Here is a 12,252-nt window from a genome sequence, read left to right on the forward strand (position 1 = left end):
AAAGTAGCTTGAATAGGAAAGAGAGAGAGAGAGAGGAAAAAGCAGAGAAAGAGAGAGGAAATAGAGAGAGAAGAAAGGAAACCAAAAAGAATAGCCCTAGCAGTACAAACAGAAAGAGAAAGAGAGATACAGATCAGGGAAAAAGATAAAGAGAGTTTGAACTTCAGAAAATGGCCATGAAACATTGCAGACAGTTCAAATTGGCAGACGTAAAGGAAAATGTACAGTTTGTTGATAGTGATGAGGATAGTGAGAAAGAGCGTCAAAGTTGAAGGCTTGTTGGGAATATGTCCAAGCATTAACATAGAACAAAGAACAGTACAGCATAGAACAGGCCCTTCGGCCCTCGATGTTGTGCCGAGCCATGATCACCCTACTCAAACCCACGTAACCACCCTATACCCATAACCCAATAACCCCCCCTTAACCTTACTTTTTAGAACACTACGGGCAATTTAGCATGGCCAATCCACCTAACCCGCACATCTTTGGACTGTGGGAGGAAACCGGAGCACCTTTCATGAACCGGAAACCATTGACAAGGTTTGACGAGAAGGAGGTGGAAGCCTTTTTTATTTCGTTTGAGAAGGTGGCTAAACAAATGCAATGGTCACAGGATATGTGGGTATTACTGATTCAAACAAAGCTGGTAGGTAGGGCTAGTAAAGTGTTTGTATCACTACCGGAGGAGGTATCTGGGATGTATGAGGAGGTGAACAAATCCATCGTAGATGCATATAAACTAGTGCATGAAGCCTACAGACAAAGGTTCAGAAATTTAAGGAAAGAATTTGGTCAAACATACATGGAGTTTGAAAGGATCAAACAGAGTAATTTTGATAGGTGGATAAAGGCTTTGAAAATAGACAAAATGTCTGAAGCTCTCAGAGAAATTATACTTTTGAAGGAGTTTCAAAATTCAATTCTTGATGCAGTAAGAACTCATGTGGAAGAGCAGAGGGTTAAAACTGTGAGATTACCAACAAAAATGACAGATGATTATGAATTAGTTCATAAATCAAAGCTTGGTTTCCAACATCAGTTTCAGCCTGTGAGGGATAGAAACTGGGGACATGAGAAATACTCAAGTGGTAAAGGTAAAGGTGATCTGATGGGAGATAATAAGGAGAGTGTACCTCAGATTAAAAAATAAATCCAAGAGGGTGGAAAAGAAATGAAAGTTTTCAAATGTTTTCACTGTAATAAACTAGGCCATGTAAAGTCACAGTGTTGGTGGTTGAAGAAAAGGACTGGGAAGGCTGATGTGGTAAAACAGGATAAGACAGTGGGGTTTGTTAAAGTGGTAAAGGAAAGCCCAAGTGAAGTGAAGGAGGTGCAAAAGATTGTACAGCCTGATCAAGAGGTGATTGATAAGAAGGTGCCAGATTTACTTGTGTGGGTAAAGTTTACTCATGTGTATCAGGAGGAGCAGGTAAAGAAGTCACAATTTTAAGAGATATGGGAGCTAGTCGATCTTTAACGGTAAGAGATGAGGAGTTATGTAGACTGGGAAGAATATTGCCAGAAAAGGTAGTAATATGTGGAATTCAGGGTGAGAGGAGTAGTGTTCCATTATATAAGGTAAGGTTGGAAAGTCCAGTGAAGAGTGGTGAAGTGGTAGTCGGAGTAATAGAGAAACTATCTTGTCCAGGAATACAGTTTATCTTGGGTAATGATATAGCTGGATCGCAGGTGGGAGTGATGCTACTGTGGTGGATAAGCGAGTGGAAAATCAGACAACTGAAGTGTTGAAGAACGAATATCCTTGGATTTTTCCCGGATTCTGTAGTAACAAGGTCACAAAGTCACAGGTAAAGACAAGAGGAGAAATCAAAGAGTGAAGATAAAGTTGAAGTGCAATTATCAGAAATGATTTTTGATCAGCTGGTTGAAAAAGAACAAGAACAGGGGGAGGATGAGGCGGATATTGTTAGTTCAGGAAAAAAGGCGGAGTTACAACAGAAAGATGTAGAAATAAAACGGATGTATCAGAAAACATACATGAAGAGGAATCTGCGTGTATACAAGAATGTTATTACCGTAAAAGTGATGGCTTGATGAGAAAATGGAGACCTTTACATATGCAGGAGGATGAAAAGTGGGCAGAAGTTCATCAAGTAGTATTGCCGGTAGGGTATAGAAAGGAGGTGTTGCGAGTTGCACATACTAGTGTGAAGTAATTTGTGAACAAGGAAAACTCAAGCTAAAATCCAGAAACATTTTTATTGGCCTGGACTACATAAAGATGTAGTTAAATATTGTCAATCATGTCACACATGTCAAGTGATAGGGAAATCTCAAGCAGTGATAAAAACAGCGCCCTTAATACCCATTCCAGAATTTGAGGAACCTTTTACAAGGGTCCTAATTGATTGCGTAGGACCGCTTCCTAAAATGAAAAGTGGGAATCAATATCTTTTGACTATAATGGATGTGTCTACAAGGTTTCCAGAGGCCATTCCAGTACATAATATTACAGCTAAAAGGATTGTGGAGGAGTTACTTAAATTCTTTACTAGATAAGGACTACCCACAGAAATACAATCGGATTGTAGCCACCTAAGATGGCCACAAACGGACACAAAATGGAAGACTGCAAAGAGTGCAGGGTAAACGGACATGTTAAAGAGCAAACAGCTTGCAGAAGCAATTATGCATTGAAACAATTGCAGAAACCAGTTTCCTGGCAGCTGCAGAGATCAGGCAGCGCTGTAAATGGGAAAGCCGTTAACATAGTAATGAGGTGATACCGGGCAGTCCCAGGTACAATGGATACAATTAAGTATCAATTGATACTTTTAATAGCAGCCCAGACATGATGGAGCCAGAGAAGCCAAGGACAATGAGTCCTAAGAACCGCCCCAGCCATCAAGGAACGGCCCTAGGATTGGGGGGTTCAAACCATATCGATTGGGAAGAGGCCCAATCGATCCCCAGCAGGTGAAGAAGCCCGCCCCAAGGGGCGCGGACCCCTGGGACCTATGAAAGAGAGGTCCCACGCATGGTTCAGTCTTCTGATTCTTTCTCCTGATTCCGGCTTCTGAATCCAGCCTCGAGACCCCTGTCTTCTCCATCAGCCGATTGAACTGAAGCCGCCAATAAGTAAGTGCCTAACGACGATCGCTACCTGACCCCGGCATTATTTATACCCTTGCCGACCGATAGTGACCCGAAGCCTGCAGCCCAGAACGGAACGAAGGCCTTGTTCCCTGACCTTGCAGTTCCTTCTTAGATAAGTATTAGTCGTTTAGTGGTAGAAGTAAGTTAGTGTTTAGCGTGTGCATGAGTGTTATTATAATTGTGTTATAATAAACTCTAATTGTTTTGGACTTAATGTAGCCACCTAAGATGGACACTGGACTACAAAATGGAGAACTGCTAAGGCTGCAGGGAGAAAACAGTCTTAGCAAGGACAAGCAGTTTGCAGAAGGCTAATTAGCATTCTGCACGTACAGAAACCAGTTTATGGCCAGGTGCAGAATCTCAGCTGAAGGTGTAAATGGCAACAACGATTTGCATAGTAATGAGGTGATCCAGACCTAGGCCCACACAATAGAAACATTTAGGTTTGAATGGATACTTTGAGTGGACGCCCAGACGAAACGGCACCATAAGTATCCATCACAAAGCACCATAGAGACCGCCCCACCCATCGAGAAGCGACCCTCAGATTGGGGGGTTTGGAAAATATCGATTGGGAGAAGACCCAATCGATATACAGCAGGTAGAGTCCGCCCCGAAGTGGCACGGACTTTGGGGGGACCTATAAAAGTAGACCCCGCACATAGTCCGGTCTGTTGTTGCTCCGGCTTGCTGTTGTCTTGGCTCCGGCTCTCTGCTGTCTTCATCGCTTGCTGATACATCGCATCCCGACTCCAGTTCCATCACCAGCCGTTGAGCCACCAGCCATCGAACTGTAAGTTTCACCACAACGATCGCTACGTGAGCCAGACATGCTAGACCCTGACGACCTTAACACTTTGAGAGTTGCAGACCAAGAACGGGACGAAGGCCTCGTTCTCTGACCTTGCCTGTTCCTGTTTAGATAAGTATTTTAGTCGTTTAGTTTAGAAGTAACTTAGTCTCTTTAGCGTATGCATGTGTATTTATTATATTGGTTATAATAAATATCAATCGTTTGAACTTACTAATCGGTGTACAGATTTATTACTTTGAACCTGACCTTGATATACTTGTGAGGTGTCTAAATACGGCACCTGGCGACTCCGAGCAGAATTACATACACAGATCTGTAGTAGTGTTAAGCACACGGCCTTTAAACGGAGGCGTGTTAATACACTCCAATAAAACGCGTAATACACTCAAGTAAAACGTGCAACATTACTAATTGGTGTACAACTTTATTGCCTTGAACTTCACCTTGAACTTGTGACGGTGTCTATACGGCACCTGGCGACTCCAGAGCATAGAATTTGAAACAGAGCCAAAGGGAGTGTTAAGCACACTCACCCAAAATGAGCAACAGGATCAAGGATCAAATTTTACCTCAAGGCTATTCAAAGAAGTTATGGATAGGTTCGGAATAAAACAATTTAATCAACTGTGTACCATCCAGAATCGCAGGGAGTGTTAGAAAGGTGGCATCAGACATTAAAGACAATGTTGAGGGCTTATTGTCAAGATTATCCAGAGGATTGGGATAAAGGAATTTCATTCATACTGTTTGTAATTAGGGATGCAGCTCATGAGTCAACCAAATTTAGTCCATTTGAACTAATTTTAGGTCATGAGGTAAGATTAAGGAAAAATTGGTGAGTGAGAAATCGGAAATTACATGATTGGATTACGTGTCAAATTTTAGGGAATGATTAACAGGGTTGTAAGGAAAACCTGAAAGCATTTTTGTTGCGACAAACTTTCGGGAGTTTTGTGAACGGAACATAGCGTAAGCCTTACCCGTTTCGTGAGACATAACCTCAACACCCCCTGTTCCAAATTAAAGTGAGTCAGAGAAAATGGCCATGCAGGCAATGGAACGCCTCATGAACCCAGAACGGTTTGTGGTCGCAGCGACCAGCAGTAGCCGAGTAGGTCAGTGTCCCGTGTGGGAGCTGGAACTCCGCAAGTATCTGCAAGGAAAGGGATGGCCCCTTTGGAAAGAGTTCTGTATGAATGAGGAGACAGGTCCCGGAAGTATAGGACATACTTGGTGGGAGAACCTCTCTCAAATTCATAAGAAAAACCTTAGTAAAGCACGCAAGCCGATGGCAATCGTGTCCTGTTTGGCACAGTTGCGAGGCACAGAGGAGGTCGTTCAGACGATCCGGGCAGAATTAGAAGAGAGAAATCGGATGAGCAAAGTGGATGTCAGGGACATCGAGAAAGAGAATATGGAACTTAGAGGGAAGTTGGCAGAGAAAGGTAGAGAGGTGGATGATGCCAAGAGGGCACATCAGTCTTGTCTAGCCCATCTCAGCAGTTCCCAGACCCAGTATGAAAAGGCCTATCAGGATGTGCAACGTGCCGTCCTGATAAGAGAAGAATCAGAGAAGCAGGTAGAGGCTTTGCAGGGGCAATGCTCTGACCTAAAGGCAGCTTTAAGAGCACTCCATGCTGCCACCACAGAACAAAGACAGAGTACAGTGGATCATGCGAAGTGTAGAAAGCAGATTGCGGAACTGCAATCTCTGCTTTCAGTGCAGAATGGGTTTCAAAGTACCTTTGGAACAAAGCTAGATGAGGAGAATGCCCCAGACTGGCAGGAATTAAGTGAGACCGCGCAGCGTTATGTTCAGGGAACATGTGCGCCAGCAGCGCAGCAGAAAAGACAAGCACCCCAACCCCCCACAGATCAGATAGTTACCGCACCAATGAATCCAGTCACCACCCAAAGGAAAGCGACCACAGAAGGCGCACCCGATATTACCTACACCACTCCCTTAACTGTAACCCAACTCAGGGACGCGTGTGAGAAGATCACTCCGTTTCTCCCCACCGCAGACCCCCACCAGTTTTTCGCAAAAGTGAAACAGCAGGCAACCATGTATGGCCTGGACGAGAGAGAGCAGGTTAAGCTCACGGTTCTGAGCTTAGACCAATCGGTAGTAGCAGCCCTCCCCGACCCACAGAACGTTGGCGGAGGCACCCTAGAGGAAATGCACACCTCCATTTTAGATGCCATAGGGTATAACCGAGGTGACCCAGTCGAAGGACTTAACAAGTGCCGACAAAAGAAAACCGAGCACCCCACAGCATTTGCAGGAAGGCTGTGGATCCATTTTAACGCAGTTTTCGGCGATTTAAATAGAGCCCATTTGAACCGTGAAAACATGGTTAAATGGACGCGCACCATAATTTCCCATGCAACAGATGCAGGACAGAGTGCTTGCAACAGTTATGACCCCTCAGAAGAGGCCCATAATGAGAAATGGGTCCTGAAAAGATTGTCCCGCGCTTGGGAGCAATCAGTTCAGGGCAGAGGCAAAGTAAAGTCCCCAGAAGAAGCTCAGGCTGCAGCGGACATTCAGGCAGTGAGAGCGCACCAAAACCCCGCATGGGTAAATGAAGGGAAGAACAGCCCTCTACAGAAGTCGCTTGAATGCTACAACTGTGGCCAGTTAGGACATTGGGCTAAGGAATGCAATGCACCCCAAAGATCACAGAGAGGCCAGCAGACAGGCACTCTGAATAGACACAAAGCAAAACCGATCCATAGCATAGGGATACAGTCAGGACAGACCAATGTGGACGGGATGGACTGATGGTGTTCGGGCTCCCCCACTTGGGTCTGTGACACTCTTTGGGATCAATCCGGAAGACCGGTAGTCACAGCTAAGGTTAGAGGGAAGCCCATAGAGCTACTTTGGGACACAGGAGGGTCCCACACCACGATTAATTCCACCACCACGGCACAGGCAGACATGTGGCCGACCACCTCCACCATCACACTCAGCGGTTTTACAGGTCACTCGCAGCAGGGACACATTACAGCACCCGTAGCAATCCAGCTAGGGAACATTTCCACCAGACACCCAGTTGCTTTAGTGAATCTTCCCCGTTCAGCAGAACACATACTGGGGATAGATTTTATGAATGCCCATAGCCTGTCATTCGACCCGTTAACCAGTGTGTCTGGCGAATGGCAAGATCAGACAGAGCACCCGCTACTCTCACAGTAGGAGAGTACGCTAATCGGATTAGCACAGTAGGCGACTATTCATTTGACCTGACTGCACTAAACACGGACAGACAAGTAAAGGCAGTATTAAATAAACACAGGACAGCATTTGCCAGTCACCGGCACGACTGTGGCAGAATGACTGGACAAATTCACGTTACCGGACCTGACCCCCGACCACAGAAACAATACAGATTTCCCCTAGAAGCAGAGGGAGGAATAGAGAAGGTAATAGATAGCTTATTGGAGCAAGGGGTACTTAGAACAGTAGCCTCCACCAATAATGCCCCTATTTGGCCTGTGAGAAAGCCCGACGGATCATGGCGTCTGACCATTGATTATCGGGAGCTCAACAAAGTAACCCCAGCAGTAGCCCCCACGGTAGCAACAAGTCCCGAGACCATGCTCAAACAGGGACTCAACTCCAAATTCTTCACGGTATTGGACATTAGCAATGGCTTCTGGTCAATGCCATTGGCAAAGGCGTGCCAGTACAAATTTGCCTTCACTTTCAAAGCACAACAGTATACGTGGACATGCCTCCCACAAGGATTCCACAATTCCCCCTCCATTTTCCACCGACAGCTGGCGAATGGTTTAGAAAACTTTTCCCGCCCCGAATGTCTGGTACAGTATGTGGACGACCTACTACTGCAGACGGACACAAAGGCAGAGCACATTACGCTTCTGGCCGAGCTCCTGGAACTTTTAACCGAGATTGGATGTAAAGTTAACCCAAGAAAGGCCCAGATTTTGGAAAATAAAGTGATGTATTTGGGTACAGTCATCACGCACGGCAAACGCAAGATCGTATTCAAAAGAATTGATTCGATTGTCAAATTGCCCCTTCCCCAGAATGTTTCAGCCCTCCGGTCGTTCTTAGGACTGGTTGGTTATTGCCGGAACCACATCGACGGATTCGTGACAAAGGCAGCCCCACTCTCAGACCTCCTTAAGAAAGGAGCCCCCTGGGAATGGCTTCCGCAGCATACAGAGGCTGTGGAGGAGTTAAAGAATGCCCTTAGCGCAGCACCCGCGCTACAAGTCCCAGACCAACTTTCCCCCTATGCAACAGAGGTAGCGAGCACAGATCTCACCCTCTCGGCCGTGTTACTTCAGGAACGGCGCGAGCAGCTAAGACCAGTGGCTTATGCCTCCCGACTTTTAGACCCAGTAGAACAGGGATTTTCAGCCTGCGAGAGGCACCTCCTAGCAGTTTTCTGGGCAGTGCAATACTTCTCCTACATCACCGGACTCAACCCCATCACCATTTTGACCGAGCACACCCCCACACAGTTACTCCTAGACGGTCGACTGAAGGACGGTTCAGTTAGCCAGATTAGGGCAGCTAGGTGGACACTACTTTTACAAGGACGCGACATTACGGTAAAACGGACCCGGACACACACATTATTAGCCGACAACCTCCAATACCCAGGACAGCCCCATGAATGTGAAATTGTAGCACCCCTACACAACACAGGGCCCTTCATAGCGAAGACACCCCCCAGGAAGATAGGGAACCCAAGACAAAGCACCCAACACACAGACACGTGTGGCCCACTAAGGATATACGTGGACGGTTCATCCACGGTTTTAGATGGTGAGCGTATCACTGGATGCGGCATCTATGTCGAGGACGCGCAGGGTCGCGCACTGAAGAAATAGCTTTAAAATTGCCAGGTCACTTAGGCGCGCAGGCAGCAGAGCTCGCGGCCATAGCTTATATAGTGGACCACCCCGATTCTTTCCCCAGCCCGGCGGACATATATTCGGACAGTCTATATGTCTGCAACAGTCTGACAGATTTTCTACCCCTGTGGAGGACACGAGGGTTTTGTCTCCGCAGACGGGAAACCCCTTCCATCAGCCCCTTTACTCCGCCACATTCTAGACAAAGCGAAGGATAGGACCTTTGGCATTATAAAAGTTAGAAGCCACCATAGGTCATCCCCCCTGGGAATGTAAAAGCCGACGCACTGGCTAAAGCAGGTTCCAGGCGAGGACACTTGTGGACACCCCCAGCTAGCGCACCAGCTAGCGCCCCTGTGAGCGCAGTTCAAGTCTCACAGACTGACATTAAGGATTTAGCAGAAGCACAGAAACAGGATGAGGATCTCAGGGAGATTTTTAAAGGCAACTTTGTGCCTCAGTATGATAAGTTTAGACACGCTCTGACCACACATGAGGGTGTGATCATCAAGGACCAGCTTTATGTGGTCCCGCAGCAGGACAGAAACCAAATGATTGCCTTGTTCCATGACGGACACGGACATCAAGGAATCGACACGACCATGAGGCACCTCAGGCAGCTCTGTTGGTGGCCTAACCTAAGGACCGATGTAACCCATTACATTGAGAATTGCCTTATTTGCGCCCAGAATAACCCGGAGAGGTATTCCAAAAAGGCACAGCTTCGGCATACTCGACCAGTCAATGGCCCCTGGACAAACCTCCAGATCGACTTTATAGGACCATTGCCCCCTTGTAGGAATGGCTATAAATACGTGCTGGTGGTAATTGATACCTTTACCAAATGGGTAGAGGCATTCCCCTCAAGAACAAATACAGCTAAGACAGCTGCAAAGATCCTGACCCACCACATCTTCACGAGATGGGGTTTACCTAGAAGTATAGATTCGGACCAGGGATCTCACTTCACAGGACGTGTCATGAAGAACGTCCTGACCATATTCGGCATCAAACAAAATTTTCATATTGCGTATCACCCACAGTCCAGCGGGATTGTAGAGCGCATGAATCGGACACTAAAATCGACCCTTAGGAAAATGGTTCAAGAGAACAATTCTACATGGGATTCAGTACTCCCATTTGCACTCATGTTTATCCGAAATACGGTTTCCACATCTACAGGTTTCACCCCACACACACTCATGACCGGACGCCCTATGAAAGGTACAGAATTCCTTTTAGGACTGGACATGACTAGCCCCGAAGTGACGGCCCTCACCCATGAGAAAGCTGTTAAAGACCTAGTTGAGACTGTGAGGTCTGCACAGATCGCAGCCTCAGTTCAACTAGGGAAACGGCGCAGACAACGCACAGCCTGCTTTAATAAGACCGTACACCCCACAGAATTCCAGGTTGGGCAACAGGTAATGCTATCTGTATATAACCCCAGCAGTTTTTTGGCACCAAAATATTCCGGCCCGTATTCAATTTCGGACAAAATTAGCCCCTCAGTTTACAGGATAAAATACCCCAATGGAAAGACCGCGTGGTTCCATATTAACCAGCTAAAGGCATCTGGAACACAGTCTAACCATGCACACCATGTCCTGCTAGACGCAGCAGAACACCTCGCCCCGCCCACTAGAGACACGTTTCCACCATCCCCCTCACAGACCAGTTCATCATCGGACTCGCCCACGACTCCGCCCACTGACCACAACAGACCACGCCCCGAAACGCCCACAAGTTGCCGCAGCAGAGACAGCGATACTGACACTGACTTTGAGGACAGCCACAGCACACAACCCTACAGCCCACACTGCAGCGACTATGACCCCGACTCCAGTGACCCCATGGAAGTCACCTATATCAAATATCCAGACCCACCACCCGACCCCCACTACCCCGACAATGCCCATTCAAGTTGAGACCCAACACTTTGGCACAGGGACAATTCATACAGACTTGTCCGCAACGATGAAAGTGACCCCCGGTCACATAATTACAAAATTGCATGCCTGATCCACACAAGGGTGTGGGATCCGGGAGAGCAGGACGACACGGTGTCTGAATCCCGATACGGCAACCCCTTTGTGACCCTGTTCACAGAGGCAGAGAAAAAGTGAGGTGTCCAGATGATGTAAAATAGGAACCGCTTGAGGGAAGCGATATCCTTTCTGATGGAACCTGCACGTATGTTTTGTTTGTGAGTTTATGTTTGTTTGTATTTAACGTTATTGGTTCAGTTGGGGGTTGGACACCTTCTTTTCAGCCAAAAAGGTTGTGACCACCTTGCACGCACTTTAGCTTGTCCGCCGAAACCTTTGAGAACTTCGGTTCCCAACCCAATGGTTTGATTGGAGATTTTTTCAGCTGTAAGGCTTGTGACCGCCTTACACGCACACTAGTTTATCTGCAGATACCTCTGAGAACTTCAGTTCACTGTTTTTAGATGTTGGAGCATCTTGGCTCCTCCCTTTTTTTTAGGTGCCCCTCTATTTGGTGAATAGAGGCTGCAAACCCACGGTAAACACATTCTTGCCCGTTTATTCCAGGTTACTCAGGCAGTGGACAAATGGCACTGAGGACCCGCCCTGTCTGAGAACCCACTTTGGTCAGCCAAGCTCGGGTACGGCACAGCACGTCTTACCCGGGGATTCCATTCAAATCTTACCCGTAGCGGCCCATACGCAACCCATTCGACCTTTTGTTTCAAATTTGTTTTCATTTTTCGTTAGGTAGCCCTTAGGCCGCCATCCCACATGCTATTTACATCCAGGAACATTCGGATGGTAAATTAGCAAAGCCTGCGAGACGGCTCGCAGGAGGAAAGTTGTTCGGTGTATTCTGTTCCTAAAATTCGCTTTTGAAAAAAAAAAAATGAGGGGAGTCACAGGGTGTGACTTGGCCAGTCATTTTAATGGGTCAATTGGAATTAGAGGACAGATACACTAACAAGTATGGATATTAAACTGTGTATTGACAGATACTGTGCTTGATCCCATAGCTTTCGAAGGACGAAAGAGGGTTCACAGCAAGGATCGGCCATACAGGAGGAAGAGAAAGAGAACGAAGAGAAGACCAAGATGGAAGCCTGCCTATTACTGTTAAATGTTGTATTTCTATGTGTGGAAGCGAGTCACGTTTCCTCCATAAACCCCGCCGTCAATGTTTCCCTCACACCAACTCCCCCGTGCTCAGCTCTGATCAGCGAAGTTCAGACCTGGTGCACAAAAGTTATGACATGGTACTCCATGTCACACGTGATTGAATCACTGCTAGTGATTGCAATCCTCTGCGTAATTGTACAGACCCTCAGGTTGAGGAAATGGAGAAGGAGAGCCTCCCGTTCCTGCCCCTCAACCATCTACGGAGTTCAATCCCCTATTTTCGGTTTCCACCAATCCCCCCAGCCCCTCAAT

This window comes from Scyliorhinus canicula, chromosome 11 (assembly GCF_902713615.1).
Source record: "Scyliorhinus canicula chromosome 11, sScyCan1.1, whole genome shotgun sequence".
In the NCBI taxonomy this organism is placed as follows: domain Eukaryota; kingdom Metazoa; phylum Chordata; class Chondrichthyes; order Carcharhiniformes; family Scyliorhinidae; genus Scyliorhinus; species Scyliorhinus canicula.